A 13,950-nucleotide genomic window follows, 5' to 3' on the forward strand; every position below is an offset into this window, starting at 1 on the left:
GTGATTCATCGTTCAGAAACATACAACATCTCTTTTCCATAAAATTTGTTTGAATTTTCAAACTAGTTTTCATTGGGAAGGCAGATAAAGCCTTTTTTTGTATGTAAAAGCACAGAATCGTACTCATCACTCCACGTGCTTAATTAATTCACTTTTGTTTTGAGACGACTTCGCTGTCGGACAAAATGGGGAACCTGGCTCACACCCGGGAGGCAGCCTGGTTCCAAAATGAATGCAATAGACACTAACCCCTTTGACCCGGGGCATGCAGTGGACATTAATTAATAGAACTCCCTCAATGGGATGGTTTGACCAACCTTTTTAAGAGCAGATCTGATTGGTCAAAATACCAATGATTGAAAAAAAAATCAGAATTGGGCAGCCTGTCGAAACGCAGCCTAACATACTGAATCTGATTTCAAGTAATTAAGGGCAATATTTTTGATAATTTGATTCAGCTGAACCTGCCGTGTTATTGCTGGGGTGGAATAAGAGTCTGCCCACCATGAGGATGGGCTGTCCAGAACAGGAGTTGAAGGCCCCTGATATACTGTTATTAACTGCCAGACGTTATTAAATCAGTTGAGAAAACTATCATTATAAAATGCATTGTACATATTTGACGTATTTTGGCATTGCCTTGGGAGGATAACAACTCTTGATCCAATACATTTCAAGGGTGCTTTAAACGACTCAGTCTGTGCTCGCAAAGTAGTTTCATCACCACAGACAGGAGTTTGCCTGAGACACCCCAGCGCTTTGGCTCACGTCAGCATTTTCTTTACATGATTCAATCCATTCAAATGTCACAGCCAGTAAAAATCTAAATCTGGATATGAAATGTCACATGCTTTGGCATGGATCCACAAAACAACCCAGCTTTGCTAGGTTCATTCAGATCTTATTTTTCAGGTCACATGTCTCTCTGTAAATCTATTATGGTGTCAGCAATGTGACTAATAAGGTCAAAATAATGTGCTGGCCTGTATCGGATCTCTCTGTATTCCATAGTATAGGTTACAGTGGCGTGTATTCATGGATGCCAAGGGAAACCAGGCTTCCCCCCCCAAAAAAAATGTCAATAAAAGAATGAATAAACATATAACATAATTTATCTTTCGTCTCTCTGTGTTTTCATAATTTTCCTTCAACTTGCAAGAGGCTGAATGTATCTCACCGGAGAAAGCATCCAAGCGAGTGAAACAGCGCCCCTCTGTCTCTATGTGTAGGCCATCTATCTGATGCTGTCTGGTCAAAAAGACTATGATAATGTTGCGGCCCCTGGCATTGAATGCAAGGGGAGCTAGCGAGCATTTGGCCTCCCTTGATATTTTTTTTTTCATACAATAATAGCCAATCAGCGTTGAGCTAAACTGAGTGAGTTCAAATGTGAATTGTCCTGGCGCACCAAAACAGTGTCAACCTTTTAGTTGTCACTGTATTAGACTAAGCATAGGTGATTTAATGATGTTGAAATGTTGAAGTTGAAATGGTGCTGGAATAGTGGAGAGAGGCAGCTCCTGTTTTCTTTGCGACTTGAGGTAACTCTCTATGGTTCTAAATCAATAGATGTTTAGTAGTCCAAAAATGTCGGAAAAATGAACTTGCTTGACCGTGCTGTAGGTCATGTAATTGTCTGTTACTGTACATGCAATATGCTTTGTCGACTCCACGGGACAGATGTTGCTCTCCGGTTTCATGATTAAACAAAGGTGTGGTTGAATTTATTCTGCCACTGTGTCTTCTTATTGTCTCGGCCTTAGGCCTATATATCATGGTGGCAAGGCATATGAACTAACAGGTTATAGAGCAAACAACGCAATTATCACAACACATTGGTTGTAATATGGCTTTTTGTTCCCGGCTTGGCTTCCCCAGTGATTTTACCCACGCGCCGCTGCTGATAGGTTATGAGGTCTTCACCTTTCAGCATGCAGTGTGAAGTCAATGGAGGGATAAATGTAATATTAATCTAATACATTTACAAGGAGAAACACTTGGATCAAATGGGGAGCTGTTGTGTTTTTCAGCAAGCTGTACAGATCTTTGGACAAACATACTAAATGACATAAATGGCAGTTACAAGACGTCGTCAACAGTTTTACCCTCTGTCAGTGACCTTCTCCAACCATGGCCATGATCCAAAACTGGGTGTCAGAAATACATGCAGCCTAAAGTAGTTTGGGATTTCTTCATGACCCTGCGTCATAGAGATGGTATCAAACCATATCTTCTGAACTGTTCTTGAAACTCCAATTTGATCCCATACAGTCACGACTTCCGCCGAAGTCAGTCCCTCTACTTCTTCGGGCGGCGTTCGGCGGTCGACGTCACCGGCCTTCTAGTCATCGCAGATCCACTTTCCATTTTCCATTTGTTTTGTCTTTGTTTTACACACCTAGTTTCAATTCCCCAATTACATGTTCATTATTTAACCCTCTGTTTTCCCCATGGTTTTGGTCCGTGATTGTTTTATGTATGTTCGGTCCGTTATTGTGGGCTCGGTATTACGACGTTAATCGAATATTTGAGTAGAGTTACTTATGTTACTCATCTCTGCTGTCCTGCGCCTGACTCCTCTGCACCAGCTACACCCAGACCACTACAGAATCACGCACCTCAAAAATGGAGTCAGCAGGAGCAGACAACCCCCCTTTGGCGATCGAGGAGCGTGTCCAGCAGCAGGCGACCATGTTGCAACGTCTCGGCACCGCCATGGATCGCGTGCTGCAGACGATGGACCGATGGGAGACAGGAGGAGTTCTTCCAGCGCCTCCACCGGCACCACTACAACAGGCACCACTGTTCACCCCTCCTTCACCCGGTCCCAGTGGGATTCGGCTTGCGCTCCCGAGGGAGTATGATGGGACGGCTGCCGGATGCCAGGGGTTCCTACTCCAGCTGGAACTCTACCTGGCGACCGTCCACCCGGCTCCTTCGGGACGTGAGAGCATGTCCGCCCTCATCTCCTGTCTCTCAGGGAATCCCTGGAGTGCGCCAACGCCGTATGGGGGGAAGGAGAAGTGGTGTTGGACCATTACGCGGAGTTCACCAGCCACTTTCGGGCAGTTTTCGACCACCCGCCTGAGGGTAGAGCGGCGGGTGAACGTCTGTTCCACCTGAGGCAGGGGCCACCAGCGCGGGATGGAATGACAGGGCCCTGATCGATCACTACCGGTGCAGTCTGCGCGAGGACGTCCGTTGGGAGTTGGCCTGCAGGGACACCACTCTTACGTTTGACCAGCTGGTGGACCTATCCATTCGGCTGGATAACCTGCTGGCTACCCGCGGACGTCCGGATCGGGGCCTGTCAGTTCCATCCCCCAGCACCACCGCTCCGACGCCTATGGAGCTGGGAGGTGCTGCGGTTAGGGCGACCGGAGGAGGGGCCGTTCCCTGTACCATCTGTGGCCGCAGAGGGCACACTGCTGGTTGGTGCTGGGGAGGTTCCTCTGGGAGTCGAGGCAGCAGGCAGGGCACTCTCGTGTCACCCCAGGTGAGTCGGCACCAGGCTCACTCAGAGCCCCCTGTTGCTCACATGTTTTGGTTTATACATTTTCCTGAGTTTTTCCCACATTCCCAGCATAAGGCGCTCGTAGATTCAGGCGCAGCTCGGAATTTTATTGACAGAGCATTTGCCCATAGTTTAGGGATCGCCATTGTTCCTGTGGATATGCCCTTCCCTGTGCACGCACTAGATAGTCGACCATTAGGGTCAGGGCTAATTAGGGAGGCCACTGCTCCACTGGGCATGGTTACGCAGGAGGGTCACAAGGAGAGAATTTGTTTTTTCCTTATTGATTCTCCTGCGTTTCCCGTGGTGCTGGGCCTATCCTGGTTGGCCTGTCATGACCCCACTATTTCGTGGCAACAGAGGGCTCTCAAGGGGTGGTCACGAAAGTGCTCAGGGAGGTTTTTAGGGGTTTCCGTCGGTGCTACTACGGTGGAAAGTCCAGACCAGGTCTCCACCGTGCACATCCCCTCTGAATATGTCGATTTGGCTCTCGCCTTCTGTAAGAAGAGGGCGACTCAATTACCACCCAATCGACGGGGGGATTGTGCAATAAATCTCCTGGTAGACGCAGCACTTCCCAGGAGTCACATGTATCCCCTGTCACAGGAGGAGATGGCGGCTATGGAAACATATGTCTCCGAATCCCTGGGGCAGGGGTACATTCGGCCCTCCACGTCACCTGCCTCCTCAAGTTTCTTTTTTGTGAAGAAGAAGGATGGAGGTCTGCGCCCGTACATTGACTATCGAGGTATCAACCAAATCACTGTGAGGTACAGCTACCCGCTGCCTCTCATAGCCAGTGCGATAGAGTCAATGCACGGGGCACGCTTTTTCACAAAATTGGATCTCAGGAGCGCTTACAACCTGGTGCGTATCCGGGAGGGGGACGAGTGGAAGACGGCATTTAGTACCACCTCAAGGCACTATGACTACCTCATCATGCCGTACGGGTTGATGAATGCTCCATCAGTCTTCCAGGCCTTTGTAGACGAGATTTTCCGGGACCTGCACGGGCAGGGTGTAGTGGTGTATATCGACGAAATTCTGATAAACTCCACTACACGCGCCGAGCATGTGTCCCTGGTGCGCAGGGTGCTTGGTCGACTGTTGGAGCATGACCTGTACGTCAAGGCTGAGAAATGTCTGTTCTTCCAACAGTCCGTCTCCTTCCTAGGGTACCGCATTTCCACTTCAGGGGTGGAGATGGAGAGTGACCACATTTCAGCCGTGCGTAATTGGCCGACTCCCACCACGTTAAAAGAAGTGCAGCGGTTTCTAGGGTTTTCCAACTACTACCGGAGGTTTATCCAGGGCTTTGGTCAGGTAGCGGCTCCCATTACCTCACTCCTGAAGGGGGGACCGGTGCGACTGCAGTGGTCGGCTGAGGCGGACAGGGCTTTTGGTCACCTGAGGGCTCTGTTTACCTTGGCTCCCATGCTGGCTCATCAGGATCCCTCTTTGGCGTTCATAGTGGAGGTGGACGCATCCGAGGCTGGGATAGGAGCTGTGCTCTCTCAGCGCTCGGTTACGCCACCAAAGCTCCGCCCCTGTGCTTTCTTTTCGAAGAAGCTCAGCCCGGTGAAGCGAAACTATGATGTGGGGGACCGGGAGCTGTTGGCTGTGGAGACATTGGCTTTAGGGGGCTAAACACCCTTTTCTCATCTGGACTGACCACCGCAATCTGGAGTACATCCGGGCGGCGAGGAGACTGAACCCTCGCCAGGCAAGGTGGGCCATGTTCTTTACCCGTTTTTTTTTTCACCCTGTCCTACAGACCAGGTTCCCAGAACGCTAAGGCAGACGCACTGTCCCGGATGTATGACACAGAGGAGCGGTCCACAGATCACACTCCCATACTTCTGGCCTCTTGCCTGGTGGCACCGGTTGTGTGGGAGCTGGACGTGGACATCAAGCGGGCGTTACTTACAGAGCCCACTCCCCTCCAGTGTCCAGCTGGGCGTCTGTACGTTCCGTCTGCTGTCCGTGAGCGTTTGATCTATTGGGCCCACACGTCACCCTCCTCTGGTCATCCTGGCATCGGTCGGACAGTGCGCTGTCTTAGTGGGAAGTACTGGTGGTCCACTTTGGCCAAGGACGTGAGGGTTTATGTTTCCTCCTGCTCGGTGTGCGCCCAGTGCAAGGCCCCTAGGCACCTGCCCAGAGGGAAGTTACAGCCCTTACCCGTTCCACAACGGCCGTGGTCGCACCTATCGGTGGACTTCCTCACGGATCTTCCTCCCTCACAGGGTAACACTACGATCCTGGTCATTGTGGATCGGTTCTCAAAGTCCTGCCGTCTCCTTCCTTTGCCCAGTCTCCCTACGGCCCTACAGACTGCGGAGGCCCTGTTTACACATGTCTTCCGGCACCACAGGGTGCCTGAGGATATAGTGTCTGATCGAGGTCCCCAGTTCACGTCAAGGGTCTGGAGGGCGTTCATGGAACGTCTAGGGGTCTCGGTCAGCCTTACCTTGGGTTTTCACCCCGAGAGTAACAGGCAGGTGGAGAGAGTAAACCAGGATGTGGGTAGGTTTCTGCGGTCTTATTGCCAGGACCGGCCGGGGGAGTGGGCGGCGTTCATCCCCTGGGCAGAGATGGCCCAAAACTCGCTCCGCCACTCCTCCACTAACCTCTCCCCCTTCCAGTGCGTACTGGGGTATCAGCCGGTTCTGGCACCTTGGCATCAGAGCCAGTTCGAGGCTCCTGCGGTGGAAGAATGGTTTAAGTGCTCGGAGGAGATGTGGGACGCCACTCATGTGCACCTGCAACGGGCCGTGAGGCATCAGAAGGCGAGCGCCGACCGCCACCGCAGTGAGGCCCCGGTGTCTGGCTCTCGACCCGAAACCTGCCCCTCCGCATGCCCTTCCGGAAGCTGGGCCCGCGGTTTGTGGGGCCATTCAAAGTCCTGAGGAGACTGAACGAGGTTTGCTACAGGTTACAGCTTCCCCCCGATTACCGTATTAACCCCTCGTTCCATGTGTCTCTCCTCAAGCCCGTGATGGCTGGTCCACTCCAGGAGTCTGAGGTGTGGGAGGTTCCTCCGCCCCCTCTGGACATCGAGGGGGCCCCGGCGTATGCTGTTCGAGCCATACTGGACTCTAGGCGTCGGGCGAGGGGCCTTCAGTACCTGGTGGAGGACGTTTTGGACCCTTCGTTGCTGCAGGAGTTCCACCGTCTCCATCCGGATCGCCCTGCGCCTCGTCCTCCGGGTCATCCCCGAGGTTGGTGTTGACGCGCTGCTGGATCCGCGCGGGGGGGCGTGCGGGGGTACTGTCACGACTTCCACCGAAGTCTGCCACCTCTCTTTTCCATAAAATATATGTTTGAAATTTCAAACTAGTTTTCACTGGGAAGGCAGATAAAGACTTCAGATAAAGCAATCACTTTCGTATGTGAAAACACATAATCCTACTCATTACTCCACATGCTTAACCTATGTCGTGCATGAGCCAAAACGGGGCACCTGGCTCATGCACGAGAAGCAGCCTGGTTCCAAAACGAATGCAATCAACCCTAACCCGTATCACCCGATGCATGCCCTGGACATTAATAGAGCTCCCTCACTGGTCTTTTAATCAATCACATCAGACAATTTCACATCAGATCCTTTTCAGAGCTGTTCTGATTGGTCAAAAGACCAATTTTTGAAAAAAAAGATCTGAATTTGTCTGCCTGTCTATACGCAGCCTAACATACTGAACCTGATTTCTAGTAATTGAAGCTGCTGTGTTAGTGCTGGGGTGGAATAAAAGCCTGCACCCCATATGGATGGGCTGTCCAGAACAGGAGTTCTAGCCCCCTGATATACTGTTATTAACTGTCAGATGTCATTAAGCAGTTGAGTAAACTGTCATTATTAAACCGTTTTCTACATATTTGTCGTATTTTAGAAGGGTCTTGGGAGGATCGGATAGTAACTCTTGATCCAATATATTTTAAGGGTGCTTTAAACGATCAGTCTGTGCTCGCAAAGTAGTTTTATCACCACAGACAGGAGTTTGGCTTAGACACCCCAGAGCCTTGGCTCACGTCAGCATTTTTTTACATCATTCAATCCATTAACATGTCACAGCCAGTAAAAATCTAAATCTGGATGTGAAATGTCACATGCTGTGGAGAGGCAGGGTCATGCTGTGGCATGTATCCACATGACAACCAAGCTTAGCTAATTCCGATTTTATTTTCCAGATCGCATATCTCGCTGTAAATCTATTACGGTGTCTGCAATGTGAGGACCTTCTGGTCGACTAATAAGGTCAATATAATGTGCTGGCCTGTATCAGATCTCTCTGTGGTCTACAGTATAGGTATGAGGTCTTCACCTTTCAGCATGCAGTGTGAAGTCTATGGAGTGCTAAATGTTATTTATCATTAATCTCATGCCATGTTGTCAACATGGCATGCCAATAAAATACATGTTCGAGCGTTCAAACTCATTTTCATTGGGAAGGAAGACAAAGCTTTTTTTTACTAAAAAGCAATCACTTTTGCATTGTGAAACCTCAGAATTCTACTCATTACTCAACCTATGTCACTTTTACTTGGAGCCAACTTCGCCGTCAGCCATAACGGGGCATCTGGTTCACACACGGGAGTAGACACTAACATGCTTCCCCGGGGCATGCCCGGGACAGTAATAGAACTCCCTCACTGGTCTTTTAACCAATCACATCTTTTCACATCAGATCTTTTTTCAGAGCTTGTCTGAATTGGTCAAAAGACCAATTATTGAAAAAAAAGATCAGTATTGGGCTGGCTATCTAAACGCAGCCTGAACCCACTGTGTTAGTGCTGGGCTGGAATAAAAGCATGCACCCCATGTGGATGGGCTGTCCAGAACAGGAGTTCTAGCCCCCTGATATACTGTTATTAACTGCCAGATGACATTAAGCAGTTGAGTAAACTCATTATAAAACTTATTGTACATATTTGATGTATTTTAGCTAACCTGGTTCCATAGTTACTCCTGATCCAATATATTTTAAGGCTGCTTCAAATGGTTTTATCACCACAGACAGGACTTTGACTGAGACACTTTTCAAGCATTGACATCAATAAGTGACTTTGTTGAGCTTCACAATACATTTTTGATACTTTCGAATGATTTGGACATGATGCCTGAAAAATACTAAAATCAGTCCTATGACTTTAGCAGACGCTCTTATCCAGAGCGACTTACAGTAGTGAATGCATACATTTCATACAATTTTTTTTTCTGCGCTGGCCCCCCATGGGAATCGAACCCACAACCCTGGCGTTGCAAACACCATGCTCTACCAACTACAGGGACTTGAATGGAAATTGTGACACAAATGCTAAAACTCTAGCATTTGGAAACAGTGCCAGGGAAACTAAACCCAAGCATGGATTGCTGTCATACCTTGTCCATATAATTCTTACAGGGTTAGAAAACCAATGTGTAATTTTGTAATTTGGGTGAACTATCCCTAAACATCAATCCAGGCGTTCTGAGATCTGGCATTCATCTGCAATGTAGTCAGCTTGGACGGAGCCATTTGCTTAAGAACCACAGATTTCACAAAACCTGCAACTAAAGTAATCTGACAGAGTGGATAACTGCTCACTGCTCCATGACTGCCTTCTGACACCATGTATCTAGTCTGTGTTGACTGACTGTGTGGCCTTTATTCCAACCTAAAGGCCAAACAGTCTGTGGATTCTATTTATAGCCGTCTCATAAAAGTGTGAAGCATCTGCTATGTGTGAAGCCTCCGCTATGCTGACGAAGCTATCTAGGGGGTCACGGAGCTATCTATGGGGTCACGGAGCTATCTAGGGGGTCACGGTAGCGTGAGTTTGGAGGGTGAATGTAACAGATGAGGATCTCTCAGCCTGATGTGTCTCGGCTGAATAGCTAGGTTTTGGGCGGCGCGACAGGGTAATATGTTTCAGGAGGGCAGTCGGTACTCGCCAAGCAGCCTGACATCCTTTAGACGTGGTTCAAGGTGAACGTTGACAGCACAATTAATAAAAAGCTTCTGTCTGAAACCTGTCTTGCCTACCGCTTAGAAGTGCAGTCACCTCCAAAATGATTGGAGGTGACTGATAGAAATGAGCAAAAATACTGTATAAAATAAATAATTCAAATACTGAGCTATGTTGTATGCAAAAAAACATTTTGGGAAATGTTCATATTTTATACTAATTCACTTGCTCAGAGATGGATATTTTTTGAACAAGTCATATTTTCTGAACAAGTCATATTTTCTTCGGAGTGGCTGCAGAGCAGACTTTTCCCTGACCTTTTTATTTCTTCTGCTGACCAGCTAAAAGTCTTGGAAGCTTCTGCGCGTCTGCAGGATTCTCTACGTAGATTTTTTAACTAGCTGCTGCTCACTCTGCTACCGCTTCCCCATCCTTCCTCCCAGCAAAAATGATCGGTCACCTTTGTCTAGTTTAGCGTAGTCTACAAACTTCTTTGTCTGTTGTAACAGTAGGCTATTGCTAACATAAGTATGACACAAATAACAGGAAGTCTATTTAGGCAAGCTATTTATACTTAGCATATCAAACACAAGCAAGACACAGACAGGCAGTCTAAACAGCAATTACATTCAATTTTTTCATTCATTGCACACATTGGTTTAAAAGGAGGCAGACAGGCCATTCAAAGTAGGTTATGTCGAATAACAGTAGGCACTGGGCCTGTTCCAAAATGAACTCGCCCACTCTCAAACTCTGGTTAGCGGCTACACGCTTCAGCTGCCCAGAGTTGGAACAGCTACTCTGGTGAATTTCAATCATGCACAGTCTATCAAATCATGTGGTACTCAGCAACTCAGGCTACGATATAAATACTACAGCATCATCACAAATGTAAACGTCTAGTTAAAAGGCAGATTGTTTTGCCCCAATGCAATGTGTAGACTGAGCCCTGCTTCTGCTACTGCAATATCCTTACTGAAAACAGATAGAGAAGGTTGTAGCCTACATCCTAAATTAGCCTAGAAAATAGATTTATTTTTGGAATGTTCATTCAAATAGCCACAGGGTTGTTCTTTCTGCTGTTCAGAAATATGAGGCAGAGACATCGGCTACATCATGGTGTTGATCATATCGGTTGAGGGTTGAGACATCGGCTACATCATGGTGTTGATCAAATCGGTTGAGGGTTGAGACATCGGCTACATCATGGTGTTGATCATATCGGTTGAGGGTTGAGACATCGGCTACATCATGGTGTTGATCATATCGGTTGAGGGTTGAGACATCGGCTACATCATGGTGTTGATCAAATCGGTTGAGGGTTGAGACATCGGCTACATCATGGTGTTGATCAAATCGGTTGAGGGTTGAGACATCGGCTACATCATGGTGTTGATCATATCGGTTGAGGGTTGAGACATCGGCTACATCATCGTGTTGATCATATCGGTTGAGGGTTGAGACATCGGCTACATCATCGTGTCGATCATATCGGTTCACAGTTCAGAAAAGGGGGATTAAAGAGAGAAATGTGCAGGGAGGGGGAGGATGAGCAGCAGATATGTTAGAAACATTTTAGGACAATTTGTGTTATAGTCTTGGTAAGTGTTGGGTGTTTTAAGAGGGAGTGTCCTCACCGGTCTTCCCTGACTATTTCATGAGACTGACTTGGCCCCAGTCTCAGTGCCCCGGTCTTAGTGCCCCAGTCTCAGTGCCCCAGTCTCATCTAAGGACATCAGCTCCTTCAAGAGTATCAAGTGTCTTTTTTGATTCAGTAATTTGTTGCTAGGGCAATTGAATTCAGGTTCCAATCCTCTACCTAGTAGCTTACTTAATAATTGTTGTTTGAGCTGTCTGATTGGTCAGTACTTGTGACTGTTGCTGTGGACATAGATTAGTTTTCAGGCCTGTTTATGTAATTGTCATGCTAATTCGTAGGCCTGTTGTCATCAAGGGGTATTTTTCTTCACCTCTGCTAGGCAATCGGCAATTAGACTGAGTACTTAGTGTCTCTCTTGTTTTTTCAGCAGCAGCTGTAAGCGGCGGTCTTGTCAAGCGGCGGTGTCGTCGCCAAAACTAAGACTGTCTCCAAAACAAAGATGTTCTGAGTTATTCAGAGGAAGGAAAGAGAGGAAGGCTCTCACTTGAGTATCTTCGTTATTTTTAGGTTATATCATTTTGGCTATATTGTAGCTTTGTCAACTATGTGTGTGTTTTCTATCTCTGTTCTTTCCTCTACTTGTAGGTTTTACAGACGTCCATGGCGCCCCACTGCCCGTGGCTGCCAACACGTCTAATTTAGTGTACCCTGCGCGCACACAGCCCATGTGGAATTCCTGGCCTCAGGCAGTGTTTGGAACTGTCGATCTGCGGTCATCTGCGGTCATTTCAGCCTATGCTGCCCTTTTTGGTCCACGACAGAGACATGGATTACTTAAATGGAGATTTTCTTTTCCCCCTCTCTCCTGTCCATCTCATTTGAATTCCATGCTGTCACTGTAACTTCCCCACTTCAATCCTACTCTCAATCAAATGAAATGTTTTATTCGTCACATGCATCGTAAACAACAGGTGTGGACTAGCAGTGAAAAGCTTACTTACTTGCTCTTCCCAACAATACAGAGAGAAACAACAGGTGTGGACTAGCTGTGAAAAGCTTACTTATGGCCCTTCCCAACAATGCAGAGAGAAACAACAGGTGTGGACTAGCAGTGAAAAGCTTACTTACGGCCCTTCCCAACAATGCAGAGAGAAACAACAGGTGTGGACTAGTCATGGCATGCTTACTTATGGGCCTTTCCCAGCAATGCAGAGAGAAACAACAGGTGTGGACTAGCATTTTAGAGTGGCCTTTTATTGTCCCAAGCACAAAGTGTACCTGTGTAATGATCATGTTGTTTAATCAGCTTCTTGATACGCTACACCTGTCCGGTGGATGGATTATCTTGGTAAACGACAAATTATGTGAGAGAAATACGATTTTGTGCATATGGAACATTTCTGGGATCGTTTATTTCACCTCATGAAACATGGGACCAATACTTTACATGAAGCGTTTCTATATTTTTTTCAGTATAATAGTCAAGTCATAGTGTTAAACCAATTGAACTATTTCTAAACAGGTGAGCTGGTTAAAATTTCTGGTGTTTTGTGGTGGAAAACTGAGTGGGTTGAGCATAATACGTCAACCCTGTTACCCATAGATATACAGGCTATAAATGTTTTAACAATTTCAACAACAAAAAATGTGCAGCTTGCATTCAATTCCCACTCCCTGTGTAACGGCCGTCGAAGGGGGTAGACCAAGGCGCAGCGGGTTGAGTGCTCATAATTAACTTTATTAGAACACTAAACATAACAAGAAAAACCACAACAGCCAAACAGTACTATCAGGTACACGAAACACTGAACAGAAAATAACCACCCACAAACACAATGAGAAAAAAAAAAACCCTACTTAAATATAGTCTCTAATCAGAGGCAACGAGATACAGCTGCCTCCAATTAGAGACCAATCCCAAACACTCCCAACCTAGACATATACAACCTAGAATAAACATAGAAATAGACTAACATAGAACATAACCCAAAAACCCCGAAACACACAAACCAAACACCCCCTGCCACGCCCTGACCAAACTACAATAACAAATAACCCCTTTTACTGGTCAGGACATGACACCCTGTTGCACACAACAAGCTTCACGAGGGGATTTATGGCTGATTTAAGATGAAATCGTCAACCCTGTTACAGTCAACTCTTTTACAGTCAACCCTGTAACAGTCAACTTTGTTACAGTCAACCCTGTTACAGTCAACCCTGTAACAGTCAACTCTATAACAGTCAACTCTGTTACAGTCAACTCTATTACAGTCAAACCTGTTACTTTATTTGGCACATACTAGGCACATACTATAGTATTTATTTTTCAATTTAACCTCTTGAGATTGAAAAACTTATTTTGTATGAAGTTGAACATGTGCTTCTTATGACAGAATGTTAAAGCACACACACAGTCTTTTTTATTTTCAAATAATCATTGTGTTAATTTAACGAAAATAACTCCAAATACATTTTATTTTACTATTTATTTCCCTGACCCTCCATTTGCCATTGAAATGCTCAGGGTCCAGTTTCCTGATAGCGATGGAATTTAGGTTTAGGGGTGTTTTAATGATGCATCTTTCCTACAACGGCCGAAGATGTAAAAATGCGTTTCACAAAACACCACGCAGAGAGAACGGTCGCCAAGTGCGTCCTTGGAGCATGTGAGGATACTGATATAAGACCGGACGAAAGGGAGCACTGCTCTCGGATCAGTTTTCTCCATTCAAATCTTACCTTAACATTACAATTATTTCACAATACCGACGACGGATCGGCTACTAGAGAGATATTTCCACATATGGCTGCACATTTTGATGTGGCTTATTGTAATGCTTACCCAATAAAACGGAACTAAATCACCGATTTGGCACATCATTGCGCA

General features: G+C 46.7%; 1 long non-coding RNA gene across 1 annotated transcript; it reads right to left on the reverse strand.

Annotated features, from left to right (window-relative positions):
• Positions 1–10,010: 10,010 nt before the first annotated feature.
• On the reverse strand, positions 10,011–12,276 carry LOC123725410 (uncharacterized). The gene is made up of 2 exons (XR_014379598.1): positions 12,189–12,276; positions 10,011–10,929 (listed from the first exon to the last, which is right to left on the reverse strand). It is a non-coding gene; the product is annotated as an uncharacterized LOC123725410 (long non-coding RNA).
• Between the last annotated feature and the right edge of the window lie 1,674 nt (positions 12,277–13,950).

The sequence above is a fragment of the Salmo salar genome, chromosome 12, assembly GCF_965601325.2.
Source record: "Salmo salar chromosome 12, fSalSal1, whole genome shotgun sequence".
Lineage (NCBI taxonomy): Eukaryota > Metazoa > Chordata > Actinopteri > Salmoniformes > Salmonidae > Salmo > Salmo salar.